This window comes from Pongo abelii, chromosome X (genome assembly GCF_028885655.2).
Source record: "Pongo abelii isolate AG06213 chromosome X, NHGRI_mPonAbe1-v2.0_pri, whole genome shotgun sequence".
Classification (NCBI taxonomy): domain Eukaryota; kingdom Metazoa; phylum Chordata; class Mammalia; order Primates; family Hominidae; genus Pongo; species Pongo abelii.
Genome location: NC_072008.2, coordinates 123,341,183 through 123,366,913, shown reverse-complemented (window position 1 = coordinate 123,366,913; position 25,731 = coordinate 123,341,183).

Below are 25,731 nucleotides of genomic sequence, written 5' to 3'. Positions count from 1 at the left end.
TTATTATTATTATTATTATTATTATACTTTAGGCTCTATGGTACATGTGCGCAACGTGCAGGTAAGTTACATATGTATACATGTGCCATGCTGGTGCGCTGCACCCACCAACTCGTCATCTAGCATTAGGTATATCTCACAATGCCATCCCTCCCCCCTCCCCCAACCCCACAACAGTCCCCGAAGTGTGATGTTCCCCTTCCTGTGTCCATGTGTTCTCATTGTTCAATTCCCACCTATGAGTGAGAATATGCGGTGTTTGGTTTTTTGTTCTTGTGATAGTTTACTGAGAATGATGATTTCCAATTTCATCCATGTCCCTACAAAGGACGTGAACTCATCATTTTTTATGGCTGCATAGTATTCCATGGTGTATATGTGCCACATTTTCTTAATCCAGTCTATCATTGTTGGACATTTGGGTGGGTTCCAAGTCTTTGCTATTGTGAATAATGCTGCAATAAACATACGTGTGCATGTGTCTTTATAGCAGCATGATTTATAGTCCTTTGGGTATATACCCAGTAATGGGATGGCTGGGTCAAATGGAATTTCTAGTTCTAGATCCCTGAGGAATCGCCACACTGACTTCCACAAGGGTTGAACTAGTTTACAGTCCCACCAACAGTGTAAAAGTGTTCCTATTTCTCCACATCCTCTCCAGCACCTGTTGTTTCCTGACTTTTTAATGATTGCCATTCTAACTGGTGTGAGATGGTATCTCATTGTGGTTTTGATTTGCATTTCTCTGATGGCCAGTGATGGTGAGCATTTTTTCATGTGTTTTTTGGCTGCATAAATGTCTTCTTTTGAGAAGTGTCTGTTCATGTCCTTCGCCCACTTTTTGATGGGGTTGTTTGTTTTTTTTTTGTAAATTTGTTGGAGTTCATTGTAGATTCTGGATATTAGCCCTTTGTCAGATGAGTAGGTTGCGAACATTTTCTCCCATTTTGTAGGATGCCTGTTCACTCTGATGGTAGTTTCCTTTGCTGTGCAGAAGCTCTTTAGTTTAATTAGATCCCATTTGTCAATTTTGGCTTTTGTTGCCATTGCTTTTGGTGTTTTAGACATGAAGTCCTTGCCCATGCCTATGTCCTGAAAGGTATTGCCTAGGTTTTCTTCTAGGGTTTTTATGGTTTTAGGTCTAACATTTAAGTCTTTAATCCATCCTGAATTGATTTTTGTATAAGGTGTAAGGAAGGGATCCAGTTTCAGCTTTCTACATATGGCTAGCCAATTTTCCCAGCACCATTTATTAAATAGGGAATCCTTTCCCCATTTCTTGTTTTTGTCAGGTTTGTCAAAGACCAGATAGTTGTAGATATGTGGCATTATTTCTGACGGCTCTGTTCTGTTCCATTGATCTATATCTCTGTTTTGGTACCAGTACCATGCTGTTTTGGTTACTGTAGCCTTGTAGTATAGTTTGAAGTTAGGTAGCGTGATGCCTCCAGCTTTGTTCTTTTGGCTTAGGATTGACTTGGCGATGCGGGCTCTTTTTTGGTTCCATATGAACTTTAAAGTAGTTTTTTCCAATTCTGTGAAGAAAGTCATTGGTAACTTGATGGGGATGGCATTGAATCTGTAAATTACCTTGGGAAGGATGACCATTTTCATGATATTGATTCTTCCTACCCATGAGCATGGAATGTTCTTCCATTTGTTTGTATCCTCTTTTATTTCCTTGAGCAGTGGTTTGTAGTTCTCCTTGAAGAGGTCCTTCACATCCCTTGTAAGTTGGATTCCTAGGTATTTTATTCTCTTTGAAGCAATTGTGAATGGGAGTTCACTCATGATTTGGCTCTCTGTTTCTCTGTTATTGATGTATAAGAATGCTTGTGATTTTTGTACATTGATTTTGTATCCTGAGACTTTGCTGAAGTTGCTTATCAGCTTAAGGAGATTTTGGGCTGAGACAGTGGGGTTTTCTAGATATACTATCATGTCATCTGCAAACAGGGACAATTTGACTTCCTCTTTTCCTAATTGAATATCCTTTATTTCCTTCTCTTGCCTAATTGCCCTGGCCAGAACTTCCAACACTATGTTGAATAGAAGTGGTGAGAGAGGGCATCCCTGTCTTGTGCCAGTTTTCAAAGGGAATGCTTCCAGTTTTTGCCCATGCAGTATGATATTCGCTGTGGGTTTGTCATAAATAGCTCTTATTATTTTGAGATACATCCCATCAATACCTAATTTATTGAGAGTTTTTAGCATGAAGGGTTGTTGAATTTTGTCAAAGGCCTTTTCTGCATCTATTGAGATAATCATGTGGTTTTTGACTTTGGTTCTGTTTATATGCTGGATTACATTTATTGATTTGCATATATTGAACCAGCCTTGCATCCCAGGGATGAAGCCCACTTGATCATGGTGGATAAGCTTTTTGATGTGCTGCTGGATTCTGTTTACCAGTATTTTATTGAGGATTTTTGCATCAATGTTCATCAAGGATATTGGTCTAAAATTCTCTTTTTTTGTTGTGTCTCTGCCAGGCTTTGGTATCAGGATGATGCTGGCCTCATCAAATGAGTTAGGGAGGATTCCCTCTTTTTCTATTGATTGGAATAGTTTCAGAAGGAGTGGTACCAGTTCCTCCTTGTACCTCTGGTAGAATTCGGCTGTGAACCCATCTGGTCCTGGACTTTTTTTGGTTGGTAAGCTATTGATTATTGCCACAATTTCAGCTTCTGTTATTGGTCTATTCAGAGATTCAACTTCTTCCTGGTTTAGTCTTGGGAGGGTGTATGTGTTGAGGAATTTATCCATTTCTTCTAGATTTTCTAGTTTATTTGCGTAGAGGTGTTTGTAATATTCTCTGATGGTAGTTTGTATTTCTGTGGGATCGGTGGTGATATCCCCTTTATCATTTTTTATTGCATCTATTTGATTCTTCTCTCATTTTTTCTTTATTAATCTTGCTAGTGGTCTATCAATTTTGTTGATCCTTTCAAAAAACCAGCTCCTGGATTCATTTATTTTTTGAAGGGTTTTTTGTGTCTCTATTTCCTTCAGTTCTGCTCTGATTTTAGTTATTTCTTGCCTTCTGCTAGCTTTTGAATGTGTTTGCTCTTGCTTTTCTAGTTCTTTTAATTGTGATGTTAGGGTGTCAATTTTGGATCTTTCCTGCTTTCTCTTGTGGGCATTTAGTGCTATAAATTTCCCTCTACACACTGCTTTGAATGCATCCCAGAGATTCTGGTATGTTGTGTCTTGGTTCTCGTTGGTTTCAAAGAACTTCTTTATTTCTGCCTTCATTTCGTTATGTACCCAGTAGTCATTCAGGAGCAGGTTGTTCAGTTTCCATGTAGTTGAGCGGTTTTGAGTGAGATTCTTAATCCTGAGTTCTAGCTTGATTGCACTGTGATCTGAGAGATAGTTTGTTATAATTTCTGGTCTTTTACATTTATTAAGGAGAGCTTTACTTCCAAGTATATGGTCAATTTTGGAATAGGTGTGGTGTGGTGCTGAAAAAAATGTATATTCTGTTGACTTGGGGTGGAGAGTTCTGTAGATGTCTATTAGGTCTGCTTGGTGCAGAGCTGAGTTCAATTCCTGGGTATCCTTGTTGATTTTCTGTTTCATTGATCTGTCTAATGTTGACAGTGGGGTGTTAAAGTCTCCCATTATTAATGTGTGGGAGTCTAAGTCACTTTGTAGGTCACTCAGGACTTGCTTTATGAATCTGGGTGCTCCTGTATTGGGTGCATATGTATTTAGGATAGTTAGCTCTTCTTGTTGAATTAATCCCTTTACCATTATGTAATGGCCTTCTTTGTCTCTTTTGATCTTTGTTGGTTTAAAGTCTGTTTTATCAGAGACTAGGATTGCAACCCCTGCCTTTTTTTGTTTTCCATTTGCTTGGTAGATCTTCCTCCATCCTTTTATTTTGAGCCTATGTGTGTCTCTGCATGTGAGATGGGTTTCCTGAATACAGCACACTGATGGGTCTTGAGTCTTTATCCAATTTGCCAGTCTGTGTCTTTTAATTGGAGCATTTAGTCCATTTATATTTAAAGTTAATATTGTTATGTGTGAATCTGATCCTGTCATTATGATGTTAGCTGGTTATTTTGCTCGTTAGTTGATGCAGTCTCTTCCTAGTCTCGATGGTCTTTACATTTCGTTATGATTTTGCAGTGCCTGGTACCGGTTGTGCCTTTCCATGTTTAGTGCTTCCTTCAGGAGCTCTTTTAGGGCAGGCCTGGTGGTGACAAAATCTCTCAGCATTTGCTTGTCTGTAAAGTATTTTATTTCTCCTTCACTTATGAAGCTTAGTTTGGCTGGATATGAAATTCTGGGTTGAAAATTATTTTCTTTAAGAATATTGAATATTGGCCCCCACTCTCTTCTGGCTTGTAGGGTTTCTGCTGAGACATCCGCTGTTAGTCTGATGGGCTTCCCTTTGAGGGTAACCCGACCTTTCTCTCTGGCTGCCCTTAACATTTTTTCCTTCATTTCAACTTTGGTGAATCTGACAATTATGTGTCTTGGAGTTGCTCTTCTCGAGGAGTATCTTTGTGGCGTTCTTTGTATTTCCTGAATGTGAATGTTGGCCTACCTTGCTAGATTGGGGAAGTTCTCCTGGATAATATCCTGCAGAGTGTTTTCCAACTTGTTTCCATTCTCCCCGTCACTTTCAGGGACACCAATCAGATGTAGATTTGGTCTTTTCACATAGTCCCACATTTCTTGGAGGCTTTGCTCATTTCTTTTTATTCTTTTTTCTCTAAACTTCCCTTCTCACTTCATTTCATTCATTTCATCTTCCAGGGCTGATACTCTTTCTTCCATTTGATCGCATCGGCTCCTGAGGCTTCTGCATTCTTCACGTAGTTCTCGAGCCTTGGTTTTCAGCTACATCAGCTCCTTTAAGCACTTCTCTGTATTGGTTATTCTAGTTATACATTCTTCTAAATTTTTTTCAAAGTTTTCAACTTCTTTGCCTTTGGTTTGAATATCCTCCCGTAGGTCGGAGTAATTTGATCGTCTGAAGCCTTCTTCTCTCAGCTCGTCAAAGTCATTCTCCGTCCAGCTTTGTTCCATTGCTGGTGAGGAACTGCGTTCCTTTGGAGGAGGAGAGGTACTCTGCTTTTTAGAGTTTCCAGTTTTTCTGCTCTGTTTTTTCCCCATCTTTGTGGTTTTATCTACTTTTGGTCTTTGATGATGGTGATGTACAGATGGGTTTTTGGTGTGGATGTCCTTTCTGTTAGTTTTCCTTCTAACAGACAGGACCCTCAGCTGCAGGTCTGTTGAAGTACCTGGCCGGCCGTGTGAGGTGTCAGTCTGCCCCTGCTGGGGGGTGCCTCCCAGTTAGGCTGCTCGGGGCTCAGGGGTCAGGGACCCACTTGAGGAGGCAGTCAGCCCGTTCTCAGATCTCCAGTTGCGTGCTGGGAGAACCGCTGCTCTCATCAAAGCTGTCACACAGGGACATTTAAGTCTGCAGAGGTTACTGCTGTCTTTTTGTTTGTCTGTGCCCTGCTCCCAGAGGTGGAGCCTACAGAGGCACGCAGGCCTCCTTGAGCTGTGGTGGGCTCCACCCAGTTCAAGCTTCCAGGCTGCTTTGTTTACCTAAGCAAGCCTGGGCAATGGGGGTCCTTTGCCCACTTTTTAATGTTTTTTTTTTTCTTGTAAATTTGTTTAAGTTCCTTGTAGAGTCTGTGTATTAGACCTTGGTCAGATGGATAGATTGTAAAAATTTTCTCTCATTGTTTAGGTTGTCTGTTCACTCTGATGATAGTTTCTTTTGGTGTGCAGAAGCTCTTTAGTTTAATTAGATCCCATTCGTCAATTTTTGCTTTTGTTGCAATTGCTTTTGACATCTTTGTCATGAAATCTTTGCCTGTACTTATGTTCTGAATGGTATTGGCTAGATTTTCTTCTAGGGTTTTTATAACTTTGGGCTTTCCATTTAAGTTTTTAATCCATCTTTAGATAATTTTTGTATAAGGTGTAAGGATGGCAACCAGTTTCAATTTTCTGCATATGGCTAGCCAGTTATCACAGCACCATTTATTAAATAGGAGATTCTTTCCCCTTTGCTTGTTTTTGTCAGGTTTGTTGAAGATAAGATGCTTGTAGATATGCAGTCTTATTTCTGAGATCTCTATTCTGTTCAATTTGTCTATGTTTCGGTTTTGTACCAGTACCGTGCTGTTATGGTTACTGTAGCCTTGCAGTATAGTTTGAAGTCAGGTAGCATGATGCCTCCCTCTTTGTTCTTTTTCTCTAGGATTGTCTTGGCTATACAGGTTCCTTTTTGATTCCATATGGATTTTAAAGTAGCTTTTCTTCTAATTCTGTGGAGTGTCACTGGTAGTTTAAAGGGGATAGAACTGAATCCATAAATTACTTTAGGCAGTATGGCCATTTTCATGATATTGATTCTTTCTATCCATAAGCATGGAATGTTTTTTCATTTTTTTGTGTGTGCTTTCTGATTTCTTTGAGCAGTGGTTTGTAGTTCCTCTTGAAGAGGTCCTTAACTTTCCGTTTTAGCTATATTCCTAGGTATTTCATTCTCTGTGTAACAGTTGTGAATGGGAGTTCATGCATGATTTGGTTCTCTGCTTGCCTGTTGTTGATGTATAGGATTGCTTGTGACTTTTGCACATTGATTTTGTGTCCTGATACTGCTGATATTGTTTATCAGCTTAAGACACTTTTGGGCTGATATGATGGGGGTTTTCTAGATATAGGATCGTGCCGTCTGCAAACAGAGACAGTTTGACTTCCTTTGTTCCTATTTGAACACCTTTATTTCTTTCTCTTGCCTGATTGCCAGAACTTTCAATGCTGTGTTGATTAGGAGTGGTGAGAGGGAGCATCCTTGTCTTGTGTGGGTTTTCAAGGGGAATGCTTCCAGCTTTTGCACATTAAGTATGATATTGGCTGTGGGTTTATCATAAATGGCTCTTATTATTTTGAGGTATATTCCTTCAATATCTAGTTTCTTGACAGTTTTTAAAATGAAAGGAGTTGAATATCATCAAAGGCCTTTTCTGTGTCTATTGAGATAATTATTTTTTTTTCTTTAGTTCTGTTTATGTGATGAATTTCATTTATTGATTTGTGTATGTTGAACAAGCCTTTCATCCCAGGGATAAAGCTGACTTGATAGTGGTGGATAAGCTTTTGGATGTGCTGCTGGATTTGGTCTGCCAGTATTTTATTGAGGATTTTTGCATCAAATTTATCAGAGATATTGGCCTGAAGTTTTCTTTTTTTGTTGTATCTCTGCCAGATTTTGATATCAGGATGATGCTGGCCTCCTAAAATGAGTTAGGAAGAAGTTTCCCCTTTTCAGTTGTTTGGAATAATTTCAGAAGAAATGGAACTAGCTCTTCTTTGTACCTCTGATGGAATTCAGCTGTAAATCCATCTGGTCCTGGGCTTCTTTTGATTGGTAGGCTATTTATTACTTTTGCATTGAGGTGTTTGTAGTGTTCTCTGATGATGTTTTGTATTTCTGTGGGGTCAGTGGTGATATCCCCCTTATCATTTTTCACTGTGTCTATTTGATTCTTCTCTCATTTCTTCCTTATTAGTCTAGTTAGCAGTCTATTTTATTTTTCAAAAAACCAGCTCCTAGATTCATTGATTTTTTTGAAGGGGTTTCATGTCTCTATCTCCTTCAGTTCCATTCCTATCTTTGTTATTTATTATCTTCTGCTAGCTTCTAGGTTTGTTTGTTCTTGATTCTCTAGTTCTTTTAGTTTTGATGTTAGTGTGTCAATTTGAGATCTGTCTAGCTATTAGATGTGAGCATTTAGTGCTATAAATTTCCCTCTTAACTCTGCTGTAGCTGTGTCCCAGAGATTCTGGTAAGTTGTCTCCTTGTTCTCATTGGTTTCAAAGAACATCTTGATTTCTGTCTTAATTTCATTATGTACCCAGTAGTCATTCAGAAGCAGATTGTTCAATTTCCAGGTAGTTGTGTGGTTTTGACTGAGTTTCTTAATCTTCAGTTATAATTTGATTGCACTGTGGTCGGAGAGACTGTTTGTTATGATTTCTGTTCTTTTGCATTTGCTCAGGAGTGTTTTACTTTCAATCATGTGATTGATTTTACAGTAAGTGCCATGTGATGCTGAAAAGAACGTATATTCTGTTGTTTTGGGGTTGAGAGTTCTTTAGATATCTATCAGGTCCACTTGATCCAGAGCTGAGTTGAAGTCCTGAATATCCTTGTTAACTTTCTGTCTCAATGATCTAATATTGACTGTAGAATGTTAAAGTCTCCCACTATTATTGTGTGGTAGTCTTAGTCTCTTTGTTGGTCTCTAAGAATTTGTTTTATGAACTTGGGTGCTCCTGTATTGGGTGCACATATATTTAGGATAGTTAGCTCTTCTTGTTGAATTGATCCCTTTACCGTTATGTCTTATTTGTCTTTTTTGATCTTTGTTGGTTTAAAGTCTGTTTTGTCAGAAACTAGGATTGCAACCCCTGATTTTTCTCTGCTTTCCATTTGCTTGGTAAATTTTCTTCCATCCCTTTATTTTGAGCCTATGTGAGTCTTTGCACATGAGATGGCTCTCTCTTGAATACAGCACACCAATGGGTCTTGACCCTTTATCCAGTTTACCATTATATGCCTTTTAATTGGGGCATTTAGCCCATTTACATTTAAGGCTAATGTTGTTATGTGTGAATTTGATCCTGTCATCATGATGCTAGCTGGTTATTTAGCAGACTTGTTGATGTAGTTGCTTCATAGTGTCATTGAACTTTGTACTTCAGTGTATTTTTGCAGTGGCTGGTAATGGTTTTTCCTTTCCATAGTTAGTGCTTCCTTCAGGAGCTCTTGCAACGTAGGCCTGGTGGTGTCGAATTCCCTCAGCATTTGCTTGTCTGAACAGGATTTTATTTCTCCTTCACTTATGAAGCTTAGTTTAGCAAGATATGAAATTCTTGGTTGGAAATTCTTTTCTTTAAGAATGTTGACTATTGACCCCCATTCTCTTCTAGCTTGTAGGGTTTCTGCTGAGAGGTCCACTGTTAGTCTGATGGGCTTCCCTTTGTAGGTGACCTGGCCTTTCTCTCTGACTGCTGTTAACATTTTTTCCTTCATTTCAACCTTGGAGAATCTGATGATTATGTGTCTTGGGGTTGATCTTCTCAAGGAAGATTTTACTGCAGTTTTATGGATTTCCTGAATTTGAATGTTGGTCTGTCTTGCTAGGTTTGGGATGTTCTCCTGGATGATATTCTGAAGTATGTTTTCCAACTTGGTTCTGTTCACCTTTTCTCTTTCAGGTACCCTGATCAGTCATAGGTTTGATGTTTTTACATAATCCCATAGTTGTCAGGGTTTTTGTTCATTCCTTTTCATTCTTTTTTCTCTAATCTTGTCTGCCTGTCTTATTTCTGAAAGATATAGTCTTCAAGCTCTGAAATTCATTCCTCTGCTTGGTCTATTCAGTTATTGATACTTGTGTTTGCATTGTGAAGTTGTCATGTTGGGAATTTCAACTCTATCAGGTCATTTATGTTCCTCTCTAAAATGGTTATTCTGTTAACAGCTCCTGTAATGTTTTATAATGGTTCTTAGCTTCTTTGCATTGGGTTAGAACATGCCCCTTTAGCTCAGTGAAGTTTCTTATTACCCACCTTCTGAAACCTACTTCTGTCCATTCATCCATCTCAGCCTCCTCCCAGTTCTGTGTCCTTGCTGGAGATGTATTTTGATCATTTGGAGGAGAAGAGGCACTCTGGCTTTTTTAGTTTTCAGTGTTTGGTTGTTGTTGTTATTGATTCTTTCTCATATTCATGAGTTTATCTAGCTTTGATCTTTGAGGTTGCTGACCTTTGGATGGGGTTTTATAGGGACTTTTTTGTTGACGCTGTTGTTGTTGCTGCTTTTTATTTGTTTTTATTGTAATAGTCAGGCCCCTGCTCTGTAGGGCTGTTGCTATTTGCTGGGGGTCCACTCCAGACCCTATTCACCTGGGTCCCTGCTATACCTGGAGGTGTCAACGATAGAGGCTGCAGAATAGCAAAGATGGCTGCCTGCTCCTTCCTCTGGGATGTCTCTCCCAGGGAGGCATTGACCTGATGCCAGTGGAAATGCTACTGTATAAGGTGTCTGGTAACCCCTGCTGGAGGTCTCACCCAGTCAGGAGGCATGGGATCCAGGACAAACAAAGCAGTCTGGCTGCTGCTTGGTGGAGGGTGTGTGCTGACCCCTGGGTAATCCCACTCATCTGGACTACCTGGATCCCTCAGAGCTAGCAAGGGGAAAGACTAAGTCAGCTGGATCCATGGAGGCCATGGCCTCCCATCCTCCCAGGGCCTCAGTTCCAGGGAGATCATAGTTCTGTCCCTAAACCCCTGGTTGGAGGGGTTTGAGGAGGGAGGGGTCAGGGTCCAGCTTAAAGAGGCAGTCTAGTTGTGATCTGCCACAGACACTGTGCTGTGCTGTGGAGAATTTCTCCTGGGTCCAAACCATCCAGTCTCCCCAGCACCAGCAGGGAAAAAATGGCAGACTGCAGCAGCAGTGATGGCTGCCACCCTTCTCTCCAGGAGCTCATTTGTCTTAGGCAGCAGGCAGCTGCAGTGATGATGGCTGCCCCTCCCCCCAGGGACTCAGTAGTCTTAGGCAGTCTCAAGCCGAGTGACCACTGAGAATCCGCACATCTCTGTGCTTGGGACCCAAGACCCTGGTGGTGTGGGCTCATAAGGAGGTCTCCTGATCTATAGGTTGCACGGATCAGTGGAAAAAGTATGGTTTCTCAGGCAGAGTAGCACAATCACTCACCGCCTCCCTTGGTTGGAAGTGGGAGTTCCCCTTGCCCCATGTGGCTCCCAGGTGGGCTGTCGCACCACCCTGCTTTTCCTCATTCTCTGTGGGTCACTCCAACCGTCAGTCAATCCCAATGAGAGAACCTGAATACCTTAGTTTCCAGTGCAGGATTTATTGGCCATTTTTGTTCTTCTCAGTTGGAGCCTCTGACCACAGCTGTTTCTAGTCAGCCATCTTGGCCCCTCCCTGTAGTTTTATTTTCCCTTTTTTGTTTGCTTATACAAATAGTGTTAAGTTGTTATCAGGTTAAAATAATGGGTTATATAGTATTTGCATGTCAAAAAACATACAATGGATACACAAAAAATAAAAAGTAAGAAACTAGATCATATCACCAGATAAAATCACCTTCACTAGAGGAAGGCAAGAAGGAAAGAAAGAAGAAAAGGAAGACCACAAAACAACCAGGAAACAAGTAAAAAATAGAAAGAGTAAGTTCTTACCAATACTAACAATGAACGCAAATGGATTAAACTCCCAAATCAAAAGACATAGACTGGCTAAAAGGATCAAAAACAAAAAAAAAAAGATGCATTGATCTGTTGCCTACAAGAAACACACTTTACCTATAAAGACACATATAGACTGAAAATAAATGGATAGAAAAAAGGTATTCCTTGCCAATGGAAAACAAGAAAGAGCAGTTGTTACTATACTTATATCAGGAAAATAGATTTTAATATAAAAGAATACAAAGAAAGAAGGTCACTATATTATGATAAAGGGGTCAATTCAGCAAGAGGATATAACAATTTTAAATATATAGGCACGCAACATAGGAGCACCCAGATATATAAAGGAAATATTATTAGAGCTAAAGAAAGAGAGAAGCCACAATATGGTTATAGCTGGAGACTCCCACACCCCACTTTGAGCATCAGAGAGATCTTCCAGATAGAAAATCAACAAGGAAACATGAGACTTACTTGGCACTGTAGACCAAATTGAACTAATTACAGAATATTTCATCCATTAGCTGTAGAATAAACATTCTTCTCCTCAACACATGGATCATTCTCAAGTATAGATGATACGTTAGGTTACAAAACAAGCCTTAAAATATTAAAAAAATAGAATCAAGCATATTATCTGATCACGATGGAATAAAATGAGAAATTAATAATAAGAAGAATTTTGGAAACTATATAAACACATAAAAATTAAGCAATGTGCTCCTGACGGACCAGTGGGTCAATAAAGAAATTAAGAAAAAAATTTATTGAAGCAACTGATAATGGAAACATAACATACTAAAACCTATGGGATACAGCAAAAGCAGTACAAGTGCTTACATCAAAAAAGAGTAAAACTTCAAATCAACAATCTAACAATGAATCTTAAAGAACTTAACAAAGTGAGAGCTAACCTAAATTAGAAGAGAAAAAGAAATAAGAAATATTGGAGCAGAAATCAATGAAATTTAAATGAAAAAAGCAATACAAAAGATCAATGAAGCAAAAAGTTGGTTTTTTGAAAGGTTAAACATAATAGACAAACCTTTAGCCAGAATAAGAAAAAGAGAAGATGCAAATCAATAAAATTAGGAATGAAAAAGGAAACATTATAACTGATATTGCAGAAAGTCAAGGTTTCGTTATTGGCTACTATAAGGAACTTTATGCCAATAAATTGGAAAATCTAGAAGAAATAGTCAAATTTGTAGATACATACAACCTACCAATGTTGAACCAGGAAGAAATCTAGAGCCTGAACAGACCAATAATAAGTAACAAGACTGAAGCTGTATTTGTTCTCACACTTCTATAAAGGACTACCTGAGACTGAGTCATTTGTGAAGAAAAGATGTTTAGTTGACTCACAATTCTGCAGGATTAACAGGAAGCATGACTGGAAGATGTCAAGAAACTTGCAATCATGGTGGAAGGTGAAGAGGAAGCAAGCACTTTCTTCATATGGTAGCAGAAGAGAGAGGGAGTGAAGGGGGAAGTGCTGCACACTTTTAAACAATCAGATCTTGTGAGAACTCACTCAGTATCATGAGAACAGCAAGAGGGAAATCCACCCCCGTGATCCAATTACCTCCCACCAGGCTCCTGACATGTGGGGATTACAAGTGACATGAGATTTTGGTGGGTACACAGAGCCAAACCATATCAGAAACCATAATAAAAAGTCTCCCAGTTAAAAAAAAAAAAAAAAGCAAGCCCAGGACCCAGTGACTTCACTGCTGAATTCTACCAAACATTTAAATAAGAACTAATACCAATCTTACTCAAACTAACTCAAAAAACAGATGAGGAGGGAGTACTTTCAAACTCATTCTGTGAGGCCAGTGTTATCCTGATACCAAAATCAGACAAAGACACTTCAAGAAAAGAAAATCAGACAAAGACACTTCAAAAAAAGAAAACTACAGGCCAACCTCACTGATGAAAGTGATTTAAAAAATCCTCAACAAAATACTAGCAATCCAAATTCAATAATACATTAAATAGATCGTTCGTCATGACCAAGTGGATTTATCCCTAGGATGCAAGTTTAGTTCAACACATGCAAATAAACCAATGTGATACATCATATCAACAGAAGGAAGAATGAAAACCATATTATAATTTCAATTGATGCTGAAAAAGCATTTGATAAAATTTAACATCCCTTCATGATAAAAGTCCTCAAAAATCTGGGGATAGAAGAAACATACCTCAACATAGTAAAATTCATATATGACAGATCCGCAGCTAGTATCATACCGAATGTGGAAAAACTGAAAGCCTTTTCTCTAAGATCTGAACACAACGAGAATGCTATCACTACTGTTATTCAACATAGTACTAGAAGTCCTAGCTAGAGCAATCACACAAAAGAAAGATATAAAGGACATCCAAACTGAAAAGGAAGAAGTCAAATTATCCTTGTTTGCAGATAGATGATCTTGTAAAAACCTGAAGACTTCACAAGAAAACTATTAGAACTGATAAACAAATTCAGCAATGTTGCAGGATACAAGATCAACATACAAAAATTAGTAGCATTTTTATATGCCAATAGTGAACAGTATGAAAAATAAATTTAAAAAGTAATCCCATTTACAATAGCCACAAAAAAAATGAAATGCCTATAATTAACCAAAGACATGAAAGATCTCTACAATGAAAACTGTAAAACACTGATGAAAGAAATTGAAGAGGACACCCCAAAATGGGAAAATATTCCATGTTAATGGATTGGAAGAATTAATAGTATTAAAATGTCCACACACTCAAAGGAAAGTATCCACAGACCCTTTGAACAAAGCAGCAGGATGTGGTGTACTCCATGAGACAACTGAAAAACTGCAAGTTTCCTGTGTGTGATCAGTGAAGTGATTGCCTCCAGGATACACATCTACACTGTGGAATCTGAAAATCCAGGTCATGGGAGAAGACTGTAACCCTACCCATAGCTGAAACTGATTTAGGGAGCGGTGAGAAACATAAAAGTAGAAGCAGCAGAGGAAAGTGTCTTGCACGCATTCCCAGTCTCTAGCATTGACCAAAGGAAGCCATTCTTGATTATATCTCACAGAAGACCTCGGGGAAGTCAACCAACTAGCTCAGGGAGGGGTTTACAGGGTGAAAGAAGCTCTCAGCTAAATTTTGTGATAAAATTACAAGTGGAGCTGAACTCCCTTTACCAGAACCTGGGGTCAAGCTGAAAGTGTGCTGTAGACACCAGCACAGGATCTGTGTGCCCAGTCGTGTGGGAGAGCTTCTTTCACCCTGCAACCCCTCCCTGTGTGGGAGTATGTGGGAGGGGCATGGCCTGAAAGTTATGGTTGATATTTCTGTGGGGAAAGGTTATGCCCTGGAGCAGGTCTGTGTTCTGTACACATACTGTCTGGATCTTAACCTGGTGCTGTTAGTGCAGCACTGTGGAGTGAAATCTGCCTTGCCAACTCTTCTGTGCAGTAGAGGCAGTTATACACCCCATCTGGAGCATTACCCCAGCAGCCTGAGAGCCACCCCTTGACCCTCACAAGGGCCACAGCTTTCCCCTCTCATGAAGAGTCAGAGTGCAGACTCACCTAAACCTGTACCACCTGGTTGTGCCCCTCTACCTGCCGTGGTTGCTTAACACGAAGTAGATAAATATTTGAGAGATTTATAGCTCCACCTATTGCCTGAGAAACCAGAATACTTCTTCTGGGAAATCTAGGGCAAGCTCAAATCCCACTGCTACTACCACAGCTGGTGCTCCTTTGCAAGTGCCATCTCCTGGCTGGAGACCAACCAACACAGTCCATTACAGCATGTCTAGGTAGAATAACACTGCACCCAGGAAGGAGAAACAGCGGTGTGACTTCAGCTATCACCACTGCCTGCAACACCCTGGCTAACCAGAGGCCCTGAATCTGTCTGTATGACAAGTTGACTACTTTTATAAACAACATTCGAGAAAACCAGCACACTAAGCCTATCTCCAATGAAGGAATCTCGCAGAGTAGATGCCACTCCCTGTTATCCTCATCAGAGTTGGTGCTGGTACCCACTGCTGGGAGACTTGAAGACAGGTCACATCACCAAATCCCTTGCAGACATTCCCTAGCACCAGCCCAGAGTATGGCAGCCTCACTGGGTGGCTAGATCTGGGAGAGCAATAGCAATCATTGTAGTCTGGCTCTCAGGAATTCCTACTGTTAGGGGAAGGGGGAGATCACCCCATTAAGAGAACACCCTGTTGGACAAAGGAATCTGCACAGCAGGTCTTCTGTCTTAGATCTTTCCACTGGTGGGAACTTTCTTTCAGCAAAGACACAGTTGTGGTGCTGGGCACAGCAGAGAAATTCTGTGCCTCTACCCAAAGAATCAGGCAGCCTTTGTGCTCATGAAGGGTCTTGGAGAAGGGGTCCTTGTTCCCCCTTGTCCAGCACTGCAGACACAGCTGGGGCTTCTCCCACAGGAACTCAGCATGGATGCATCTATAGACAAGCTTCCTGGAACAATTCACAGTGATTGCCTCCCTACAGGAGGAGCACTTTCCAGATTCAGGCTTGCGTGAGAGGCAGAATCACAATTCCTTATTACTTGGAACATCAACATTCCTACAAATGAAAAGAGTTGCCTGTTTGATCTGAATAGCTGGAACACTGGGACAGCAGTGAAGTTTGGAAGTGGATAGCTTTCCTCTTGGCCTGGCAGGGAAGTTGAGGCAGTTCCCAACCTTCAAGCTAATATAAACTCAGTGCATCTAATTTAGACCTCTGTCAGTCACCTTCATCAAGGCAGGAACCTCTGCCCACCATTGGGCATTGCATCTACCCACCTGCTTTAGCTACAACCAGTTTGTACCCAGGGATACCTCCCCTAATAGCCTGAAGCCTGAACCATCAACTCACTAAATAAAGTACTGGGGAAAATCAAATAAAAAAGCACACACCATGGGTGAATGAGATAAGCTTTGAGATCCTTTCCATTCCAACCCCATAGGAGACAGTGAACTTGCCCACACACTGAATACATAACTACTACAGTCAACATCTGAGACAGCCAGCACACAAAGACTCTCTAAAACCAAGAAACTCATACACAGTCTTTTCCCTTAAAAGTACCAAGAACCAAATTAGACTATAATAAGCTATAAACATTAAAGACACATTTTTAAGAGGAAAAAAAACCACAGATCAAAAATAAATTCAATAACAATTTGAAGATATAGTCTACCCAAATGAGAAGGAACCAGAAAAATAATTCTGGTAATATGACAAAACAGGGTCCTATAACACCCCCAAGAGATCACATTAGCTCCTCAGCAATAGAGCCAAACCAAGATGAAACCTTTGAAATTCCAGATAAAGAATTTAGAAGGTTGATTCTTAAGCTGCTCAAGGAGATACCAGAGAAAGGTGAAAACCAAGATAAAGAAACTAAAAATACAATTCTGGATAAGATGAATAATTTTCCAGAGAGATAGATATCATAAAGAAAAAACAATCAGAATTTCTAAAAATGAAAGACACACTTAGGGAAATACAAAATGCAGTGGAAATTTTCAATAATAGACTAAAAAGACTAGAAGAAAGAACATCAGAGCTTGAAGACATGGTTTTTGAATTAACCCTGTCAGACAAAGATAACAAAAAAAGAAGCAAAAGAAATGTACAATGGCTCCAGGAAATATGGGATTATGTAAAACGACTATATTAGTCTGTTCTCGCATTGCTATAAAGAAATCCCTGAGACTGGGTAATTTATAAAGAAAAGAGGTTTAATTTGCTCACAGTTCTGCAGGCTGCACAGTAAGCATAACGGATTCTTCTGGGGAGGCCTCAGAAAATTACAATCACAGGAAAAAGCAAAAGAGGAGGCACATCTTACATGGCCAGAGCAGAAGGAGAGGGGAGGTGCTGCATATTTTTAAGCAACCAGAGCTCATGATAACTCACTCACTATCATGAGAATAGCACCAAGGCGATGGTGCTAACCCATTTATGAGAACTCTGTCCCTATGATCCAGTCACCTCCCAACAGGCCCCACCTCCAACATTGGGGATTACAATTTGACATGATATTTTTTAGGGACACAGATTCAAACTGTATCTATAGCCAAACCTAAGGATAGCTGGTGTTCCTGAGGGAGAAGAGAAGGCTTAAAATTTAGAAAATGTATTTGAGGAAATAATTGAGATAAACATCCCTGGCCTTACTAGAGATTTAGATGTCCAAATACAAGAGCTCAAAGAATTGCTGAGAAATTCATTGCAAAAAGATAATCACCAAGGCACATAGTCATCAGACTACCTAAAGTCAACACAAAGGAAAGAATTCTAAGAGTTGTGAGACAGAAGCATCAGGTAATCCATAAAGGAAAACCTATCAGACTAATAGCAGACTTCCAGGCAGAAACCTTACAAGCTAGAAGGGACTGAAGTCCTATCTTTAGCCTCTTTAAACAGAATAATTGTCAGCCAAGAATTTTATACCCAGCAAAACTAAGTAAGCTTCATAAATGAAGGAGAGAGAAACTATTTTTCAAACAAATGCAGAGGGAATTTGCCACTACCAAACCAGCACTAAATAAAACGCTATAAGAAATTCTAAAACTTGAAACAAAGCTCAAAATGCACCATAATAGCACCTCCTAAAAGAATAAAACCCATAAGGCCCATAAAACAATAGCACAATGGAAAAAAGAATGTATCTAGGTAACAACTACCATGATGAATAGAAATAGTACCTCACATCTCAATATTAACACTGAATATAAATTTCCTAAATGCTCTACTTAAAAGGTACAGAATGGTAGAATGGATAAAAGAAATCACAAACCAAATATCTGCTGTCTTCAAGAGACTCACCTATCACATAAAGATTCATATAAACTCAAGGTAAAGGGGTAGAAAAAGAATTCCACATAAATGGAAACAAAAAGCAAGTAGGAGTAGTTATTCTTATATCAGACAAAATGGACTTTAAAGCATCAACAGTAAAAAAAAAAAAAAAAGAATATTATATAGTGATAAAAATGATCAGTTCAGCCAGAAGATATTACTATCCTAAATTTATATGCACCTAACATTAAAGCTCTCAGATTCATAAAATCAATTAGTACTGGACCTAAGAAATGAGGTGGACAGCAATACAATAAAAGTGGGGGAATTTCAGTACTCCATAGACAGCACCAGACAGATCATCAATAAAGAAAGTCAACAAAGAAATAATACAGTTAAACTATATTATACCCTAGAACATATAGACTTAACAGATATTTACAGAACATTCTTCCCAACAAATGCAGAATACACATTCTTCTCATCAGCACATGGAACATTCTCCAAGGTAGACCATATGATAGGTCACAAAACAAGTCTCAATAAATTCAAGAAAATAAAAATCATATCAAATATCTTCTCAGACTGCAGTGGAATACAACTGGAAGTCAACTCCAAAAGGAACCCTCAAAACTATACAAATACATGGAAATTAAATAATCTGTTCTTGAATGATTTTTGAATTAACAATGAAATTAAAATGGAAATTTAAAACAATATTTGAAATGAGTGATAATAGTGACATAAGTTATGAAAACCTATGAGATACAGCAAACACAGTGCTAAGAGGAACTTTCATAGCATCAAATGCCTATATTGAACAGTCTGAAAGAACACAAACTGACCATCTAATGTCACACCTCAAAGAACTCGAGAAACAAGAACAAACCAAATCCAAATCAAGTGGAAGATAAGAAATAAGAAAGATAAGAACAGAACTAAATGAAATTGAAACAACCAAAAATACAAAAGATAAGTAAAAGAAAAAGTTGGTTCTTTGAAAAGATAAAAAGAACTGATAAACAATTAATGAGATTAATCAAGAATAGAAGATTGAAGATCCAAATAAGTTCAGTTAGAAATGAAACTGGAGACATTACAACCAATGCCACAGAAATCCAAAAGATTACTCAAGGCTACTGTGAACACCTTTACATGGACAAACTAGAAAATCTAGAGGTAATGGACAAATTCCTGGAAACATACAACCCTCTTAGATTAAGTTGGGAAGAAATAGAAACCCTGAACAGACCAATAAGAAGCAGCACAATTAGTAATAAAAAATTGCCAACAAATACAGCTCAAGACAGATGGATTCACAGCTGAATTCTACCAGACATTCAAATAAGAACTGTTACCAATCCTACTGAAACTATTCCAAAATATAAAGAGGGAATTCTCCCTAACTCATTGTATGAAGCCAGTACCATCCTAATATCAAAATCAGGAAAGGACACCACAAAAAAAGAAAACTACAGACCAATATTCGTGATGAACATAGATGAAAAAATTCTCAACAGAATATGAGGTAACCAATTCTAATAGAGCAAGTGGATTTCATCCCAGAAATGCAGGAATGGTTTAACATACACAAGTCAGTAAATGTGATATGTAACATAAACAGAATTAAAAACAAAAACCTTATGACCATATTAATAGATGCAGAAAAAGCACTTGACAAAACCCAGCATCCCATTATGATAAAAACCTTCAACAAACTAAGTGTAGAATGGACTTACTTCAAATTAACAATAAGTCATATAGGACAAACCCACAGCCAATATCATACTAAATGGGAAAAAGTTGAAAGCATTCCTTCTGAGAACTGTACACTTTAACCACTTCTATTCAACATAGTACTGGAAGTCCTATCCAGAGCAATTAGGCAAGAGAAAAAATAAAGGACATCCAAATTGGAAAAGGAAGTCAAACTGGCACTGTTCATTGATGATGCGATCATATACCTAGAAAACCCTAAAGACTCACCCAAAAAGGTCCTAGATCTGATAAGAAAATTCAGTGAAGTCTCAGGATAAAAAATCAATGTACATACTGCTACACACCAGGAACAACCAAGCTGAGAAACACATCAGGAACTCAATCCCTTTTACAACAGCTGCAAACAATAAAATACTTAGGCATATACTTGACCAAGAAGGTGAAAGATCTCTACCAGGAAAATGACAAATCACTGCTGAAAGAAATCCTAGATGACACAAACAAATGGAAACAGATCCCATGCTCATGAATAGGAAGAATCAATATTGTGAAAATCAACATACTGCCCAAAGTAATCTACAGATTTGATGCAATTCCCATCAAAATACCACCATCATTTTTCACAGAAATAGAAAAAACAATTCTAGAATTCATATGGAACCAATAAAGAGCCCTCATAGCCAAAGCAATACTAAACAGAAAAAAAATCTGGAGGCATTACATTACTAGACTTCAAATTATACTACAAAGCTATAGTTAACAAAACAGCATGGTACTTTTATAAAAATAGGCACTTAGAACAATGGAACACAATAGATAACCCAGAAATAAAGCCAAATACAACTAATCTTTGACAAAGCATACAAAAACATAAATTGGTGAAAGAACACCCCATTCAATACATGATGCTGGGAAAACTGAAAAGCCAGATGTAGAAGAATGAAACTGGATCCTCATCTGTTACCTTCTATAAAAACATATTCAAGGTGGATTAAAAACTTAAATCTAAGATTGGAATCCATAAAAATTCTAGAAGATAACATCGGAAAATCTCTTCTGGACATTGGCCTAGGCAAAGATTCATAACTGAGACCTCAAAAGCAAATACAAGAAGAACAAAAATAAATAAGGGAAGCTAATTAAACTGAAAAGTTTTCTGCATAGCAAAAGAAATAATCAGCAGAGTAAACAGACAACCCATAGAGAGAAAATATTTGCAAACTTTGCATCAGAGAAATTACTATTATCCAGAATCTACCAGGAACTCAAACAAATTAGCAAATAATAATAATAATAATAATCCCATCAAAAAGTGGGCAAAAGTCGTGAATAGACATTTACCAAAAGAAGATATACAAACAGCGAACAAACAAATGAAAACATGCTCAACATCACTAATCATCAGAGATATGCAAATTAAAATTACAGTGAGATACCACCTTACTTCTGCAAGAATGGCCATAATTAAAAAGTCAAAGTACGATAGATATTGGAGTGGATGTGGTGAAAAGGGAACACTTTTACACTGCTGGTGGGAATGTAAATTAGTACAATCACTATGGAAAACAGCATGGAGATTCCTTAAATAGCTGAAAGTAGATCTACCATTTGATCCAGCAATCCCATGGCTGGGTATCTACCCAAAGGGAAAAAAGCTATTATATGAAAAACACACACACACATAAGCATGTTTATAGCCGCAAAATTTGCAATTGCAAAGACATGGAACCAACCTAACTGCCCACCAGCCAGTAAGAGTGGACAAAGAAAATGTGGAGTATATACACCACAGAATAATAGCCAAAAAAAGAAACAAAATAATATCTTTGTTAGGAAATTGGATGGAGCTGTTCTCATATGAGAACATACAGTATTTGGTTTTCTATTTCTGAGTTACTTAGTTCCCACTTATAAGTAGGAGCTAAGCTATTAGTACACAAAGACATGCAGGGTGATATAATGGAGCTTGGAGACTCGATGTGGGGGAGGTTGGGAACCGGGTGAGGAATAAAAAAATGCTATATATTGGGTACAGTGTACACTGCTTGGGTGACATGTGAACTAAAATCTCAGCATTCACCACTATGGAAGTCACTCATGTAACTAGAAATGACCAGTACCCCAAAGCTATTGAAATATTTTTAAAAATTTAAAAATAATAAATTATAATAAAAATACCAACAATATTCTTCACAGAAATAGAAAAAAAAATTCTAAAATTTATATGGAATCACAAAGACCCAGAATAGCTAGAGTTATCCTAAGCAAAAGGAATGAAACTGGAGGAATCTGATTACCTGATTAAAAATTATACTAGAGAGCTGTAGTAACCAAAACAGCAAGGTACCGGCATAACAATAGACACGTAGACCAACAGAACAGAATGGATAATCCAGAAACAAATCCACATACCTACAGTGAATTCATTTTCAACAAAGAGTCCAAGAACATATACTGGGGAAAAGACAGTCTCTTCAATAAATGGTGCTTGGAAAACTGGATATCAATATGCAAAAGAACGAAAATAGATCCCTACCTCTCACCATATACAAAAATCAAATCAACATGGATTAAAAACTTAAATCTAAAACCTCAAACTATGAAACTAGTACAAGAAAACATTAGGAAAAATTTCTAAGACATTGGTCTGGGCAAAGATTTCTTGAGGAATATCCCACAAACACAGGCAACCAAAGCAAACATGGACAAATGGGATCACATCAAGTTAAAAAGCTTCTGGATGGCAAAGGGTACAATCAACAAAGTGAAGTGACAACCCACAGAATGTGAGAAGATATTTGCAAACTACCCATCTGACACAGGATTAATAACTAGAATATAAAAGAAGCTCCAACAATTCTATAGGAAAAAAAATAATTATCCAATTTAAAAATGGGTGAAATGTTTGAATAGAAATTTCTCAAATGAAGACAAATGGCAAACAGGCATATGCCAAAGTGCTCAACATCATTGATCATCAGATAAATGCAATTCAAAACTACAAAGACATATCATCTCACCCCAGTTAAAATGGCTTATATCCAAAAGACAGGCAATAATATATGCTTGCAAGGATGTGGAGAAAAAGGAAACCTTGTACACTGTTGGTGGGAATGTATATTAATACAGCCACTATGGAGAACAGTTCTGAGGTTCCTCAAAAGACTAAAAATAGAGCTACCATATGATCCAGCTGCCCCACTGCTGGGCATATACCCAAAAGAAAATTAATCATTATATGGAAGGGATATTTGCACTCCTATGTTTTTTGCAGCACTGTTTACAATAGCTAAGATTTGAAGCAACCTAAGTGTCCCTCAACAGATGAATAGATAAAGAAAATGTGGTACATATACAAAATGGAGTAGTATTCAGCCATAACAAATAATAAGATCCATTCATTTGCAAAAACATGAATGGAACTGGAGATAATTATGTTAAGTGAAATAGGCCAGGCAAAGAAAGACAAACATCACATGTTCTCACTTATTTGTGGCATCTAAAAATGAAAACAACTGGATTCATGAACATAGAGAGTAGAAGGAGGATTGCCAGAGGCTGGAAAGGGAAGTGGGGGCCTCAGGTGGGTGGTAGGGGTGGTTAATGGGTACCAAAAATAGTTAGAAAGAATGAATAAGACCTACTATTTTACTATTTTAATAAGGTGAGTATAGTCAATAATAACTTAATTGTACATTTTAAAATAATGGAAAGAATGTAGTTGGATTATTTGTAACACAAAAGATAAATGCTTGAAGGGGTATATATATATACACACATAATATAAATTATATAATTATAATATATACTTATATATTACAATATATAATACATAATTATATATTATACTATATTTAATATAGTATATAATATAGTTATATGTAATTATGTATTATATACTATACAATATAATTATAACATGTAATGTATAACATATACAATCGTTTATTACAGAACACAATTTTTTTATCCATTCATGTGTTGTTGGACACTTCAGTTATCTGTGATTTTTCACTATTGTAAATATACCTGCTATGAACATTCATGTAGAACTCTTCATGGTGTATATACTCATTATTTTTGCATATATACCTATTAGTAGAATTCTTGTGTCATATCATGTCTTTACAATATTTTACAGGATTAAATAATTACCTTGTAGTCCACAGAGGAAGTCAGTCTCAGTCATGAAATCTATCTGGATGACTAAAATGGAGACCTGAGAAATTGAATGAAAAAAGGAAATGTATAACAGTGGTTAAGAACATGGACTTTGAGGTTAACAGACTTAAATACAAGTCTTGACTTTGCTATTTAATAGCTATGTGGCCTTGGACAAGTTACTTAATGTCTGTTCCTCAGTTTCCTCAGCTATAAAATGGAAATAATAATAGTAGTAACCTCATAGAATTATTGTGAAAAGTGTATTTGATAATGTGGGTAAAATACCTTGCATATAACTTAACATATAGAAAGCACTCAATAAATTTTAACTATTATTATTGTTGCTATTATTATTGAATTATAAATGTAATGTGCCTTTATTTTATGGGCAGTTTAATTAGAGATTGTGATTCAGAAATGTGGAACACTAAATGGAATGAGAAGTTGGGAAATCACGATATGGGAAGTTGGGAGACAAATGTCAAGTATAATAAATAGGACTGTTAAATGTCCTGGGCTGTAGAAGCAAAGGACGCAGCAAATTTAAGAAGAACCCTAGGGCCAGGCACAGTGGCTCATGAGGTGGGCAGATCACAAGGTCAGGAGTTCAAGACCATCCTGGCCAACATGGTGAAACCCCATCTCTACTAAAGATACAAAAAATTACCCAGGCGTGGTGGTGTGCACCTGTAATCCCAGCTACTCCAGAGGCTGAGGCAGGAGAATTGCTTGAACCCAGAGGTCGGAGTTTGCGGGGAGCCGAGATTGCACCATTGCACTCCAGCCTGGGTGACAGGGCGAGACTCTGTCTCAAAAAGAAAAAAAAAAGAAAAGAACCCTAGATCTGGATATACTGATTCAGATGAGTTGGCCCTGGTTGTCAGTCTACTAGGGAGAGAGAGAAAACAGACAAACAAAAGCAAGAGGGGTTGAGGATGGTTGTTGGAGCTCACAAAACAAGACTGAGACTGAACTGTGTGTTCAGAACAAAAGAGGGGTAGGAAATTTCTCAGGATAGAGTTTAGGACTTGAGATTCTCAATCATTTTGGGGTACCAGATTCCTATAGAAATATATTGAAAGTGAAGATGCTTAAGAATGCTTGTGATTTTTGTACATTGATTTTGTATCCTGAGACTTTGCTGAAGTTGCTTATCAGCTTAAGGAGATTTTGGGCTGAGACAATGCGGTTTTCTAGATATACAATCATGTCGTCTGCAAACAGGGACAATTTGATTTCCTCTTTTCCTAATTGAATACCCTTTATTTGCTTCTCCTGCCTAATTGCCCTGGCCAGAACTTCCAACACTATGTTGAATAGGAGTGGTGAGAGAGGGCATCCCTGTCTTGTGCCAGTTTTCAAAGGGAATGCTTCCAGTTTTTGCCCATTCAGTATGATATTGGCTGTGGGTTTGTCATAGATAGCTCTTATCATTTTGAGATACGTCCCATCAGTACCTAATTTATTGAGAGTTTTTAGCATGAAGTGTTGTTGAATTTTGTCAAAGGCCTTTTCTGCATCTATTGAGATAATCATGTGGTTTTTGTCTTTGGTTCTGTTTATATGCTGGATTACATTTATTGATTTGTGTATATTGAACCAGCCTTGCATCCCAGGGATGAAGCCCACTTGATCATGGTGGATAAGCTTTTTGATGTGCTGCTGGATTTGGTTTGCCAGTATTTTATTGAGGATTTTTGCATCAATGTTCATCAAGGATATTGGTCTAAAATTCTCTTTTTTGTTGTGTCTCTGCCCGGCTTTGGTATCAGGATGA